Source organism: Diplotaxodon limnothrissa, linkage group LG11 (genome assembly GCF_057381915.1).
Source record: "Diplotaxodon limnothrissa isolate DT_005_m linkage group LG11, D_limnothrissa_male_GT1.1, whole genome shotgun sequence".
Lineage (NCBI taxonomy): Eukaryota > Metazoa > Chordata > Actinopteri > Cichliformes > Cichlidae > Diplotaxodon > Diplotaxodon limnothrissa.
Genome location: NC_140606.1, coordinates 38,357,937 through 38,368,056, shown reverse-complemented (window position 1 = coordinate 38,368,056; position 10,120 = coordinate 38,357,937). Strand labels below are relative to the sequence as shown.

The 10,120-nt window shown below is 39.1% G+C and overlaps 1 long non-coding RNA gene across 1 annotated transcript; it reads right to left on the bottom strand.

Annotated features, from left to right (window-relative positions):
- Nucleotides 1-5,131, bottom strand: LOC146623570 (uncharacterized). The gene is made up of 4 exons (XR_014906580.1): nt 5,066-5,131; nt 1,192-1,287; nt 1,063-1,088; nt 1-491 (listed from the first exon to the last, which is right to left on the bottom strand). It is a non-coding gene; the product is annotated as an uncharacterized LOC146623570 (long non-coding RNA).
- Between the last annotated feature and the right edge of the window lie 4,989 nt (nt 5,132-10,120).

Sequence of the window (10,120 nt, the reverse complement as noted above, 5' to 3'; positions counted from 1 at the left end):
GGTGAACCCTGAGGCTTGGACGGAGCTCGAGTGACTCAGCGGGGTGGGGAGGAGGGAGGCGGGTTTTTAGAAAGGAGAGTCGGAGAGGGAGAATGAAGGAAGAGCACTGAAATTTAAACCGTGCAGAGCGGAGGCTGATTGGCTCAAAGGAGGCGAGCATAAAGATGATTGGACTACACTAACGATGCCAGTGTTGAGAGTGATACAGGATCTATTGCTTTAAAAAAAACTGCTTTTATTAAAATGAAACTTAAATTTAAAAAATGGGGAAGCTTGACTTCCTCTGGCCTCTGGGAGGAAACCCCGCTGCGGTTAATCGAGGTGCAGAGATGTGAAAGAAGAAGCTGAAAGTTGCAGATGCATAACAGGAAGTGAGTTCAGAAATCATCAAATGATAGCTCGTCCTTGGCTCCGCCCACCAATCAATTCCAGGCGTGAAGAATCACCAATCCCAGCAGGAGTACCAGGTTCAGCTGGCCAATCCCTGAGCCCTGAGAGAAGCCACATGGTTCACAGAAGCAAAAACAGCTACTTTGATATGTGATGTTTGACACGGATCCACATTTATGAACTTTATTATTTTTATCCAGACTAAAATTTAAACGTATCAGCTCCGAACCTTTAAAGCTGTGGAATTAACATAATCAACAATAAGTAATCAGTACTCACTATCAACATGTATTTTAATTAATATTTAAAACGTTAAAAGGAGCAACTTCTCTTAAAGTTTAATAATGTTGACTAACATTTACTTTAAGGATGATTTATGGATAATAAAGATTTTATTGCTTTTTGTGTCTCACTGAAAACAGAACACAGCCACATTAGACTTATTCTATGATGTCATCGAGAAAAGAGTAGAAAAAAATATCTGAAGCCCAAATTTTTGGCTCACTAGAATTTATTATTTGAACCCTCGACCAGGATAAACACAAAATGTCAGAAAACACTAATAAACAGAATACAGCATATATATAAATGTGAGTTAAATATTGTGAATTTGTCCTTTAACAATGCGTCTGAACATACATGGACATAAAACCTTTTTTTTAAAGCGCTCACCTTGTTTGGGATCATAAGCTGTACCTCTGAAAACACAAAGACACAGAAAAGCACAGATGCTGATGGTAGTGCCATCAAGTCTCAGTTACTAAACAGAGTTTGTGTGTTTGCGTGGGTCTCTGCTGTTACCGGGGAAGCTGGAGTAATCAAAGGTGTGGTCGTTGTAGTCATAGTCTGTCGGCTGTGTGACTGTGTGATCGGTGGTCAGCTCTTCCGTCTCGTGTCCTGTGGAGGAAAATGAAGCGCAAACATCAACAACATGTGAGCAGCTGGGATTTAAAGGAGGCCGTTTTCCTCTTGCTAACAGCGGCTGTGCTAAACTTTAAAATACTTTAAAACAATCCATTCAGCTTTCATGGAGATGTTTGAGCTGTTTAGGAATCACGAGCGTTTTCATGGTTTTTACCAAATGCTGTGCTTTTACTGCAGCTGACCACAGCGCGCTCCCATGTTGAAGAAAATCAACTCCTTTGCTTTGAGAAACTCTTCAGTGTCTTTGGATCGTTACGCGTTTGCACCATGAAGGTCTGTCCGATCCCTCGCTCCGCACACGTCACAGTTCATCTGCACGCGCCGGCTCTGGGCCGTATCTGCTTTGAGGGGAGTACTGTATTTCACAAATTGTTATCTTTGTTTGTATTCAGTATCATGTCCTAAATCTTGGCCACGCAAGCAAAGGTAGCAGAATTTTAATCGTACTTTTAAAGACATTTTAAAAAACTTTGACCTCATTTTGACCTTGAAGAAGAGGTCAGAGGTCCAAAGGGACACGATATACAGAATGTGTATCTATAAATTTCCAACATGTCTGTATGTTGTCAATACAAACAGAAAAAGAAGCAAGTTTAAATAGCTCTATGTAATATATAATTATAAATATGAGAATATACATGATGTAATATTGAACCCCTGAGGAAATGTATATTTCCCTCAGTATTATTATTATTGTTTTGGCCTTGAAGAAGAGGTCAGAGGTCAAAGGTGACTAAATCTTTATATGGTACTTCCTACATGTTGATGATGCACCCACACTATTGGGCATTTTGTCAATTTTCCATACATAAAATCATAAAGTTGACCTTGAAGACTTTGTGAGCAGAGTTTGAATGGATCATCAACATAACAGCTATGGAACGCCAAGACTGACATAATGAATCAATGAAATACACCATTAAATAATTAATTAAAATGTGAAATAAAGAAATAAAATGTGAAATAAAGAAATAATTAATTAAAATGTCAAATAAAGAAATAAAATGTGAAATAAATAAATAATTAATTAAAATGTGAAATAAATAAATAATTAATTAAAATGTCAAATAAAGAAATAAAATGTGAAATAAATAAATAATTAATTAAAATGTGAAATAAATAAATAATTAATTAAAATGTGAAATAAATAAATAAAATGTGAAATAAAGAAATAATTAATTAAAATTGGAAATAAATAAATAATTAATTAAAATTGGAAATAAAGAAATAAAATGTGAAATAAAGAAATAATTAATTAAAATGTGAAATAAAGAAATAAAATGTGAAATAAAGAAATAATTAATTAAAATGTGAAATAAAGAAATAATTAATTAAAATGTGAAATAAATAAATAAAATGTGAAATAAATAAATAATTAATTAAAATGTGAAATAAAGAAATAAAATGTGAAATAAAGAAATAATTAATTAAAATGTGAAATAAATAAATAAATAATTAAAATGTGAAATAAAGAAATAAAATGTGAAATAAAGAAATAAAATGTGAAATAAAGAAATAATTAATTAAAATGTGAAATAAATAAATAATTAATTAAAATGTGAAATAAATAAATAAAATGTGAAATAAAGAAATAATTAATTAAAATGTGAAATAAATAAATAATTAATTAAAATGTGAAATAAAGAAATAAAATGTGAAATAAATAAATAATTAATTAAAATTGGAAATAAATAAATAATTAATTAAAATTGGAAATAATTAAATAAATATGCATGACACATTTAATTAATTATTTAATTATGTATTTAATGAATTCATCATGTCAGTCTTGGCGTTTCACAGACAACACACTAGAAGAATGACAAATGCATGCAAATGCTACCAAAACCAGAACCTCCCTGGTTGAAGTAATAAACACCAGTGACCCCGAGCCACTGGCAGCCCTGCAGTAATATTGTCTCCATCATATTAGAGAGCCCATGTGCTTCAGAGCTGTTTCTCCTTCTGATAGACGTCAACCTCGGTTTCATTTATTCTGTTATTTTGTTCTTTGTGCAGCTTTAGATGTTTTCTGGTGAAGTCTACTCTGGCCTTCTTGCTCAGGAGTACCATGAGGGTTTGACAGTGACATCCCACTGAGTCTTCTTCACTTGGTTAGATGCTGTAAAGTGTTTTTTCTTAAGCAGGGAAATAATTCTGAGGTCTGTTGTGAGACACAGGGCACACCATGGATGTGTATATGTTATATTTATCTTCAATAGAGGACTTTTACTATTCAAAATCTTATTCTTGCACAATTTTAACCCATCTGGTCAAGACCTTGGCTTATTTGTTGCTAACTTTACTGGAAGCCCAGCAGTTGCTTCATGCTCCAGGTTCATCTCCCCACTTCCTAAAACGTTTCTGTGCCAGCTCACGACCAAAACACCCAACACAGCCTGCTGCGTGAATACAAGGATGCACAAGTTTCTGGGAATAATGTTTGTAGCTTTTGAGCTCGTGCCAACAAATAAAGAAGTGAAATTCAAAACATTTCCTCTCAGTGCTCTCCCTCATGGGGGAGTTAAGCTGCAGAGAAGCCAGAAAATGCTTGACAGTGAGTAACACCAGATGAAATCCACGATCTCGCTTGAGTGGATTGGATGGGTTGTTACCAACCAGTAGCGCCTTTAGAAATATATTTACTGAGCAAATAGAAGACGAGTTCAACACCGTCTTTACCTGCTGCATTACATATTCATGTGTATTGTTACAGTCTTATTCCATAATAGATCAAATTCATTTTCACCTTAAACTCCGACACAGAGCAGTTTGGGCAGACGTTCTGCCAGGCTCCATCACGTTGGATGGTGAGCATCTGTGCACATGTTCTGAGCAACATTCACAGGCCGGTCTGTGATGTGCTGTTCTTTCCAGATGCACTGTATAACTAGGCCAGATTATTTCACAGTGTCTGCATGTTATACCCACAGAGCTACAGTTTAGCCTCATTTCCTGTCTTCTTCACATCTAAAGGTAAACCCACGTCCACATCACACACCCACAATGCAATGCAAAGTGTCTGAGGCGTGACTGCAGTCATATCTGCAGCAACATTTTTGTTTTCAGGCAGACACATTATGCTGTCTTTAGTTTGTTCCTAGTTTTAAACTGACGCCTGCATTGTGCTTGTTTGTATCTATAATTTTATATTCCAATATATTTTAAGCACAAGTTACAGTGAACCTCAGATTTTATTCTAACAGATTTTTGTAAAACATGGAAAAACTTCAGTTTGTGGATATTACAGAAGCATTGGATCCTTTTCCTAACGAGCCTGCTACAATGACGTTGTTTTGTCTCCCAGCTTTCTGATGAAACAATAAAATCACAAACATGTGAACAGGATTATATTTTATGCTACTCGAGTATTTCCAGGACGATGTCCTAAACTAGTCTAAAACCCACAAACACAACATGACAAGTAAAGTAGCTGAGTCCTTTGAAATGACCGGGTTTCTAGAGAAAGACGTCAACAACCGTGAGTCTCGTGGTCGCTTCTGCTTTCAGTTCAAAGGCCAGTTTATAAAGAAGCAGTTTATAAAGACATGTCATCGATTACAGTTTTGTTTAGTAATTTTTAGTCTATCAGACAAACAAAAAACTCAGTGACTCTTCAACCTGTAACTGAAAGAATGAAACACACAAAACTTTCATGGATCTCTCGATCAATATCAGACCTTTGAGTGCAAAAGTAGGTTTAGCCTGAATATTTATAACACAGATGTGTCAAAGGTCATAGGTCACTCACCACAACAGGACGACATGATCAGAGCAAGCCAGAGAGAGACGGAGAGCAACACATTCATCCTGGACGAGAGACACAAACTGACTGAGACAGACAGAGAGAGAGAGGGGGAGTGTCTAAATGGAAACTCTCCAAACGAGAGAAAACTTACAGCTTTTAATGAGCCTCAGCTTTGTGAGTCAGACACAACAGGCTTTTTAAGGTGAGGCCACTGAAAAAAACAAAGAAAAAAGTTTGAGCCTGGATGAGGAGAGTAAAATTTCACAAAAACAGTTTTTTTTTCCACAATTTTCTAATAAATCTATAAGAAGGAACTGAAGGTCAGTGAAGAGAAAAGGCCAAATTTATTTAAAAAAAAACCCCTCAGAAATATATGAAAAAGTTGAAAATGTATGCGTCTTATTTTACCCCAGTGTGTTCCGACCAAGGTTATTATCGTTAACGAAAACTAACGAAATAACGAAAACTAGAAGTGAAAAAACATTTTCGTTAACGGAAATAAAAACGAGACTTTGCGAAAAAAGGAAAACTAAGTAAAACTGTTATGAGTGTTGATAGGTTTGTAGCTTGAACCTATTCGCTGGAACGTTGAAGACAATATAATTACACAGCAAGCAAGACACGAAGTAGGCAAAGTTCTTCATGTTTCTCGTGCACGGGAGAGAACCGGACAAACGCCGTTCCTTCGCTTGACCCCAGTTGCTCTCGTCCGCTCCCCCGTAACACTGCTCTTTTATTGAGGTTACATGAATATGCATAGGTGCATTAACATATGATGTCTACATACAAACAAAGAGTACCATGCCTGTGTGTGTGTGTGTGTGTGTGTGTGTGTGTGTGTGTGTGTGTGTGTGTGTGTGTGTGTGTCCCCATAAATGACTTCCCTAAACCTGCTGGTCTGGAAGTCCAGCAGTTCATCTAAACAAAAGGCACTTGGACTAAAACGGATATATGTCGTGTCCAAATTCATGGGCTGCTTCCTCCCGAGGTCACATTTGTAGACCGATTACGTCACAGTGACGCGACGAAGGCTGTCCAAATTCGTAGACTCCTCCGAATGTAGCCGACAAATGCGTCCTCCTTTTCCCCGAATTTGAAGGATGGGTCGGGTGTGTCCTTCGTGGCCCACCATATCCCAGAATTCATAGCGCGGCCCTGCCAATTCCAGTTTTCAACAATGGCGGCCGCTACTAAAATTACTCTTACTAATCTTTGTGGGTCACAACATAAAATTTTAACATATTTTCAGGCGAGAAAGTAGCTGTGTAAACATCAAATATCTGCTCGGTTTATCAAGACATCACATATTTGCAAAAGTGCTTCGACGTTTTCGGAGACGTCTGTTACCCACCAGCTCGATAGCTAGCCGGGAGCTCGAGGGTTACTGATGCGGGTTAAACGTAATATATAAGTCACTTAGACAACCTAAAAATGTTATTGTTTGGCTTTTTTCAGTGTTTTGTTTGTTCGTGAGTAAATCGGTTTGGCTGAGATTAAAGTTATTAGATTATTAGATTAAATAAAACGTTATTAATCCCCCGGGTGGGTTCTTCCTTGGTTTTTACACAGCTGACTAAACGTCAAACAGAAAACTGACTAAACAGAAGTATGAGACAGTCGAGAATTTACGCCAGTGTCCTGTTATATTTTAGATAGCAAGGAGCAGACGGCTGAGTTTATTAAACTCCACTGAGACAGCGGTGACGCTAATCTGAAGGCTAGACCGTCCAATTTCACGGCCGTTTACTTCCGGCCTACCTGACCTTCTGAGGACCCGGCCCACGTAGACCGCGAAGGCCGGGTCCTCAGGAGGATGCAGCCCATGAATTTGGACACAACCTTTGATACATTTATCCTACCATAAAACAATGAGACAAGGTACGACCTCTCCCATGCTCCCAGAGTGCTCTGGAATACACACAAAGTTTGCAGACTATCAAGGATCAAACCTCTACCAATCTAAAACTAATTATAAAACTCTATATAAGTAGATATTTCTAAGCATAAATGACAATCAACAATACAAAACCTAACAAGTGTTCACAAAACTAACTAAAATTAACTGTGTGTTCCGACCATGTTGTTCAATACAGGCGACATAAAAACAACCAGCAGTGAAGAATTTCATTCTAAGGGTTGAAATTGTCTCTGCACTGAATCATATCTGTTATTAACCTCTGTCTCTCTTCCACAGCATGTCTTTATCCTGTCTTCCTTCTCTCACCCCAACCAATCACAGCAGATGGCCCCGCCCCTCCCTGAGCCTGGTTCTGCTGGAGGTTTCTTCCTGTTAAAAGGGAGTTTTTCCTTCCCACTGTCGCCAAAGTGCTGCTCATAGGGGGTCATATGATTGTTGGGTTTTTCTCTGTATGTATAATTGTAGGATGTACTGTACAATATAAAGCACCTTGAGGAGACTGTTGTTGTGATTTGGCGCTGTGTAAATAAAATTGAATTGAATTCCTCATCAGAGGAGGAGTGTCTCCCTCGTCACCGCGGGCGAGCGGTGCTGTAGCAGCTGCTCAGGTGGATGTGTGCGTATGTGTTCCTCTGAGTGCTTATAGATGCGGGTGCTGATGCTGATGAGCGTGCCTCTCACGCACTTTTGAAGAAAGTGTCACCAACTACGAGGAGGAGCTGAGCAGTCAGCGCAGACCAGAGAGCACCGCAGGTACGTGAAACCTGAGGCCAGGTTTCAAACATGCTGTGATGCAACCCTTGTTCAACACACCTGACCTTTGACCCTTCCACTTTGTCTAACTACAGGCCGATCTCCAACTTGGAACAAACTGTTTACACCCAGCTGAAGGGCATCCTGATAAGTCTAACATTTTGGACATGTCCCAGTCTGGGTTTAAAACACACCACAGCACTGAATCTGCTCTTTTAAGGCTTTTTAAGGACTTATTTTTAGCCGTGGATTCAGGGAACAGTGTTTTTAGATCTAACAGCTGCTTTTAACACGGTGGACCATAACGTTCTCATCTCCACAGTCTTGAGACTGATCCACGCATTTATCACCTCTCGCCTGGATTATTGTATTTGTGCTTTGAGTGGAATGAGCCCGGCCTCCCTCTCACGTCTACAGCTGCTACAAAACACTGCTGCACAATGTGTAGCCAGTAAAAGCAAATGAGAGCTCCTAACCCCGGTGTCAGTGTCCCTTCACTGGCTTCCCGTTCAAGTTTGAATCCATTTATAATTCCTTTATTTGTTTTAAGTCTCGTAATGGTCTTGCCTCTTCTAATGTCTGAGCTTGGCTTTTAACCCAGTGACTTGTCATCCGTCTTAAACGTTTACCTTTTGTATGTACCTGCACTGTTTGTTTCTTTAGCTCCTATGTATTAACTTATAGCCGGTTTATTGTTTAATTCTTTTCTATTGTTTTGTACAGCATGTTGGTCAGCTGTGCTTTAGCAATAAAGTGAAAGTGAAAGTACGGAAGTCAGCAATGATCAGGCGCAACAAGAGCTTCCCCAGACTAAGGAAGAACAAAGGAAGTCTGCACCGTTCAGGGGGGAGAGCAGCTCGTAGCGAAGCAGCAGACTGATACCTTCATGGTGACTCATACAAACAAAGTGAAAATGGCAACCAGCGTCTTTCTCACAAGTTGCGTGTAGCTGAAAACCGCAATAAGAAAGTAAGTGAGCACTCAGGATCAACTAAAAATGTAGAGTCAAAGTCAAAAGAGACGAAACAGAAGTGAGAATGTAGTAAGAAGCTGGTGTAGTGCTGCCACAAGCTGGAAAAACCTTCAAGGACCAGAGCGAAACACAGAGCAGACTACTGCCTGCTCTCCTGCCCCACTCCTGCTTTACAGGTGAAAATAGAGCAACAGGACCGCTGAGTCTTTGACTTTATTTATTTTCTGCTGTGTTTTACTTGCATCTATTTGAAAGACTGAGTGTAAACACAAAAAATATTTTATTTTATGTGCTGGAATGTGCAGAAAATAGGTTTAAATGTTAAACTAATTTCTTCCAGTCAGAGAATGTTGCAGATAATTAAATGTTTGCTTGATGCATAAAGTTAAAAGATTCAAACTAATAAAACAAGTTTTAAAATGTTACAGCATCAAGGTTAAAACTCTGAACTTGTTTCCAGAATACGTTCAACATAATTTCTCACAGTCTTCATATCATATCTACACATCGAGGCAGAGTCACTGCCTCGATGTGTAAGACGCTGATTCACATCGAGGCTACTGCAGCAGGTTATGGGAAGCTTTTTCTGCTTCTTCATTAATAAAAATGTAGTTTAAATGTCAGGAACACGTCTCTTGAGTTACTTCACAACAACCTCATCACAGGAATATCCGAGCTTTAGTAGGCGGACCTAATAATTGAGGATTTTGCTTGTGGATGCTCAGGAGGAGCAGCAGCTCCAACAAAGACGCAGAGTAGCTTTGAACCGGACAGAACCTTTGCTGTTTCGGACCCCATAGACCCAACCTCCAAGGGCCAAGAAGAGTTTGTCCATTTGTACAAAACCTGGCACTGAATGTGCAACGATTTATATTTGCCACTAAGGCTTTGGCCTCCCTGCCCTACCATGCCCATGCAGGATGCTGCAGCATAAACACTGTGCCCTGGCTGACATTGGTCAGCTGGATGTGTAGAAGAGTGACGTCCTTCATCCTGGTCTTTAGTGGCACCAAATGTTATATGTGGAACCTGTTTAAACAGGAACAATGAAGAGACACCTAGGCTCCGGTAACTGGACAGGTGCTTTGGTTTGTGCGTCGAGTGGACAGTTTTACTGAGATGCTGACGAAGACTCAGATATGAGAAGATGAGACCTGAACACCAGTGTGGATGACTCCAGTCCCATCTTTGCACAGTTCTGAGTCCAGGATAGATTATAAAGCTACTTTTTTTAACATATTAAAGATCGGACACCCCAATCATTACACTGCATATGTCAACTGCACTCCAACTTGAGGCTGGAAACCAAGGCCTGAGTTTCACCTGCTCAAAAACTAAAGTAATCCCACACACGTGGCTTTTTTAAATAATTCTCTTTCACCACCTTGAGTTTGGGGGTGTGACAGGACTCCTA